Source organism: Halichoerus grypus, chromosome 10 (genome assembly GCF_964656455.1).
Source record: "Halichoerus grypus chromosome 10, mHalGry1.hap1.1, whole genome shotgun sequence".
NCBI classification, from domain to species: domain Eukaryota; kingdom Metazoa; phylum Chordata; class Mammalia; order Carnivora; family Phocidae; genus Halichoerus; species Halichoerus grypus.
The window spans coordinates 21,351,865-21,357,433 of record NC_135721.1 but is presented as its reverse complement, the minus strand read 5'-3'; positions in this window follow the sequence as shown (position 1 = coordinate 21,357,433).

Below are 5,569 nucleotides of genomic sequence, written 5' to 3'. Positions count from 1 at the left end.
GCTTTCAGTCCCTGTACTGACTCCTCAGGAGGGGGACAGAGTCCCGCAGCCAGAGTGACATTCCACAGCCCTCCTACCTCCTACCCAGCCCCTCCACCTTCTCTACCCTCCAATACCCATTCCCATGTGGGCCAAAACCCACCAGTCCCTTTATTCCCGTCCCCTACTCCACGCCTGGGTCTCTGGCTCAGGGAGAGCTCCCACATGCCCTGGGCTTGGTTGCAGGAGAAAGTTGGAAGGCAAGGAGCCAAGGGATCCTGGAGAGTCATTCCTAGAGACTCCTGCAGGCCATCGTGGCCTCGGACTGGTCAGAGGGAAGCCTAGTCCCGTTGGGGGAGAGCGGTTGCGCCACATGCAGATGTGGGCCTGGTTCCCAAGCTGCGGAAGGTGTCGGGGGAGGGTTCCAACCCTGGCTGACAGCAGCCAACCCCGGGGCCAGTTCTGGCCTGCAGACGCCAAGGACCTCTTTTACCATTATTTCCCCTTTGCCTTAAAGTATCATGTATCTTGACAGATTTAGTCTTTATAAGCCAAACTTAAAGGATTATCATTACTATTCAGGGATCCCTTAAACTTAAGGGATTGTGGATTTTCTCTTTTAAGAACTCAAACTCTTCATGCTTTGATTTTAGAGCTAGTGCTTTGGATCAGCAGGAGTTCACGGGCCTTGCCACCCTAGATGGATACAATTCCAGCCTGAAGCAAAGACGCTGAGCATTTTCATTAGCCTGTGCATACTTCTGCAAGGCTTTCCTCTGCATAATGGAAATAATCTTTATCATAAAATGATATTTTAAAAATTATTATAAAAGCAATATATGCTTGCTTTAAGAGTCCAACAAAGGAAAAGTGTATAAAGTAGAGAGTAAGTGTTTCCCCTACTCTACTACTCCCAGAGGTAACTGCTATTCACAGTTTGGAGTCTCTCTGCCCATATTTTTATGTATGTCCAAACAGTTCTATATAATAACATAGATGGGATCACTTTATAGGTAAGATCATGTAACCTGTTTGGTCTTTTATTTAAGATTTTATTTATTTATTTGACAGAGAGAGACACAGTGAGAGAGGGAACACAAGCAGGGGGAGTGGGAGAGGGAGAAGCAGGCTTCCCACTGAGCAGGGAGCCCGATGCGGGGCTCGATCCCAGGACCCCGGGATCATGACCTGAGCCGAAGGCAGACAATGACTGAGCCACCCAGGAGCCCCATGTAACCTGTTTTTATGATTCAACCATACATCCTGGATGCATCTTTCCATGTCAATACGCATAGATCTCATTGCTCTGTGTAAGGTGAGGCTTTTGGACTCACTGAAAATAGGCCTCCCTACTCTGGTCTCCAGCTGCACTCCCCTTCCCCCCAGGCTGGGTGAGTCTCGGCTGGCTGGCTGGCTGGCTGGCCGGCCTCAGTCGAGTCAGGCGTGGGAGGCTGGGCTGAGGTGAAGGGCTGGCAGTCCATCACACTCAGTGTGCTGAGGCTGCCCCAGCTGCTCTCCATGCTTTGCTAGTTCCTGATACTTTCTCATTTTACGACTCATTGATTATAGGCCCCAAGTGACAGGATGGGGGTTGGGAAGAGGGAGGAAATGGAGGGCGGGGAAAATGAGGATGAGATTTTTCACCCTATGACCAGCCTGAAGCTGCAGCCCACTCTTTATCACAATGCTGGGTCCCTTTGCAGGGGAGGGAACACAGTGTTCAGGGCGGAATGAGACCTCACAAAGGATGCAGTCCATCTCTGCCCCACACTCTGGCAAGATGAGGAAGCGGAAGCTAAGGCTCAGAGAAGGAAAATGACTTCCCCAAGGTCACCCAGCAGGTGACAGGGGCAAGAGCAGAGCCAGGGTTGTCACTCCCACTGAGGCCTCTTGGAAGCTCGGGTCCAGTTGAATTTCTCAGGAAACCTTTGTTCAGCTTTTTCAGCAACCTGCTGCCCCTGGCACGGGAGGTCCTGGGGCTCTGGACTCAGGCTTCTGGGTTCTGCCGTGGCCTTCTATTAATACACTGGTCTCTTTAACCTCTCTGCCGTCCTGCTTTCCTAATTATAAAAAGAAGGATTACATAGTACGGTGGACTTGAATGTGTCCGGTAAATAGAGGGCATGTGGGAATAGCTTCTCTTGGGTGGAATCCAGGACGCAGGGGAGAGCTTTCAGGGGACCAGGATGATCCAGCACCTGGCAGGGACAGGAGCCCACATTTACTGAGCTTACACTGGTGCAAGGCACCCTAGACGGTTTTACCAGCACTTTACAGATGGAGAAACTAAGGCATACCTGCCCAAGGTCATGCAGCTAATGACTGTCAGGATTGAGATGCAGATTCAGTTCTGGCTGCTCTAAACCTCCACCCTTTTTACATACCCCCCACCCCCTTCCACCCATCTCCCAGCCTCAGGCTTTGCTCAGTCAGGGACTGGGAAGGACAGAAGGATCAGGAGCATTCTCCCTCATTCATACAGAGCTCTCCGGGGAGTTCAGGAAATCCTTATCTGCAGGAGCTGCCCGCATCCCCCCCATTATCTCCCCAACCCGCCTCCACTTGCTTATCCAGAAGCTCCTTTCCTCTTGCTGCCTTTCCCTGATGATAAACTATGTGGTGGAGGGTGAGGTGAGGAGAAAGGGCCGGCGGGGAGGGGATGGAAGGGAAGGCCAGAGCAAGAGCAAAGCAGGGGAAGGGCCCATCCATCAGCCCAGCCCTGGCAGCTCTTTACACAGCCGGTTAGCCAGGGGATGGGAGGGGAGAGGGCCGCCTGTGAGGCAGACAGGGACCAGAGAAAGATGGGGTGGACGGGGGGAGCGAGGGACAGGCTGGTCATGCTGAGATACAGTTGTCGGAGGGTTCGAGAGAGACGTGAGACCGAGGAGCAGACAGAAAAGCCAGAAGAGGGGTGTTCGGCTACGGGAAGGGGGCGTGGGAACATCCGGGCAGAAGGGCAGGCCCCGCCCCCTCGCTGTGGGGCTCACCTGCGGCCAGCTGGCCGGGGCGGGGCTGACCCTCCGAGTCCGGGTCCAAGGGCGAGACCTGAAGACCCAGCGGACCAGGGTAACACCTGTCTGGGGCCAGGAGGAAGCACAGGGTGATAAATTGGTGTCCTCCTCCTTCTGGTGACCCTGCTGCCTTTTCAGGAACTTCAGTGAGCTGGGAGCCCTTCCCGGCCGCCTTTAGCCAGACCATCCGAGGGGGAGCAGCGCCCCCCTGAGGCCCACGCCATGATAGCAGCAGAGGCGGCCCGAGGCTCCGGAGGATAGCTCCGGACCGAGGCTGGGTGGGAAGAGCCCTCGCCCTGTTCCTGGCAGATTCCCCCCACCCCTGTGTTGAACTGCATTTAGGGAGTTCCCTTTGTACTTGAAGGATTCTTTGTCCCTAACTCTGGGCGTTCCCAGGGCCTCCCCGTCCCTGGTTTGAGCCCCAGGGCCATCCCATCACCACCTGGCCAACACCTTCCAAGGGGTGATGGGCAGTGGGGCAGAGTCTGAGCCGATCATAAATGGTCCTACAAAGTGGGCCCTGTTGCTAGGACCAGCCGGAGAAAGTGGGCGGCGAGATCGCGCAGGAAGGAGGGGCCCAGGGTGGCCAGAGCCTGGGCCTCTCTCCTTCAGCCCCACTCCCTACTCTCTCTCTGCCCCAGCACCCCTAACGGCTCTCTGGCTACAGCATCCTGAAGCCCTGGGAAGCAGCCCCCTCTGGGCCTGCAGAAGCTCACCCAGAGAACGGGTCTCCTCCCTGTCCGGGCTGACCCTCTGCACTAGGCACCAGTGTAGAGGCCAGGGTGGCCACCCCAGGAAGGGCACATATCATGGCCGCTCGTGGGCCATTCCCCTCCTCCCCTCCTGCGCCAGAACTTCCACTCCCTGTGGGAGACTTTCTGGTCAATTCCCAAGTGGGTGCCTCAGGACGGGAGAGAAGGAAAGGGGGGCCATCAACACCGTCTCCCACCCTAGCTTAGTACTATGCTCCTAGCGGGAGGCTATAGGTTCCTTGAACAAGCCAGTTTCCATTCTTAAAGGGAAACAAAAGCTTCCCAGAATAGAGCAGGAAAGCACTGTGTAGGGGGCTTCCAGGTGCACCCCTTCTGAGTTTTTGTCTCCAGTTTGGTGCTGTGCCCATGGCACCTGGTCCCAGGGATTTCTGCCTGACTTTCTGACCCAAACAGTCTGAACATTCAATCCCACTCTCTTGTTCTCTTTGGCTCAACCAAGACAGACTATAAATTTTAAAAGGACTGGAGCCAAAAACCTAAGGAGAAACAAAATGGAACCAAACCCAGGAAAGAAAAGACAGAGCTCACCAAAACAAGCAGGTTTCAGGCCCTACACTAGCAAACTTGCTTTTCCTTGGCCCAGAGATCGCCTCCCTGTTCCCCTCCATCCTGCCCACCTGCTGCACCAGAGCAGGGTTCAGTTCAGGACTCGGTCACACAGGACTTCTGGGAAGCACAGGGATGGGGTGGGATTGCTCTGCAAATCACACACCCCTGGAGGGAAGAAGGCACTGCTTTCCGCATGTTTGCCTGGCACTTAGTAGACACTCAGTGATAACTGTTGGTGAAGGAATGAGTGGATGAAAAGATGGTAAACGAATGGGCGTGGGGTCATATAAAGCCTATAAAGTGCCATCTTTTTTTTTTTCTTTTAAGATTTTATTTATTTATTTATCAGAGAGAGAGAGAGAGCACAAGTAGGGGGAGCTGCAGGCAGAGGGAGAAGCAGGCTCCCCACTGAACAGGGAGACCGATATGGGACTCGATCCTGGGACCCTGGGATCATGACCTGAGCTGAAGGCAGACGCCCAACCGAATGAGCCACCTAGGCGTCCCAAGTGCCATCTTTTTCTTTAAGATTTTATTTTTAAGTAAACTCTACACCCTACGTGGGGCTCGAACTTACAACTCCCAAATCAAGAGTCGCATGCTCTACAGACTGAGCCAGCCAGGCGCCCCTATAAAGTGCCATCTGAGTCCTCAGGCTCCCAAGCATAGGCCAAGGATCCAGTGCCTTACAAGCTGACTCTCCAGGGCAGATCTGCAGCAGCATTTGGTGGTAACTAACCAGGTGCCTCTCTAGGAGGAAGTAATCAATATTGCCAGAGTCCCTCACGGTGGGTGACATGCCTCTCCCCTGGTCTTGCCCTGCACATTGCTTCCCCACCCCTACCACAAGCTCACGATGTCTGTCTTCCCGTTGAACCCCACTCGGTGACCCTTTTATGACTCTCCTGAGGATTCATCACAGCTTTCCCAGCCTTTTCAGGACTCTCTCTGGTCCTAATGCCACACCCCTTGCCTCTTGGCAAATGACCTCAACTTCTAGACCACCAGTCCCTCACGAAGCCCATGAAATGTGGTGTCTATCTTACAGCCACAAAGCATCAGAGTAACTACCATGACCAAGTCCCTGCCTCAGACTTCATTCTCTTTGACCTACTGCAGGATCTCAGCTGCTGACACCTCACCCCAGATTTCATACACCTGCAACTCTGGGACTCCTGGAGGGCTTTCTTCTGAGTTCTCCTCCGCCCCTTTCCGAGATGCTGCTCATTTCTCCTTGCTCTCATTCTCCTGGTGAAC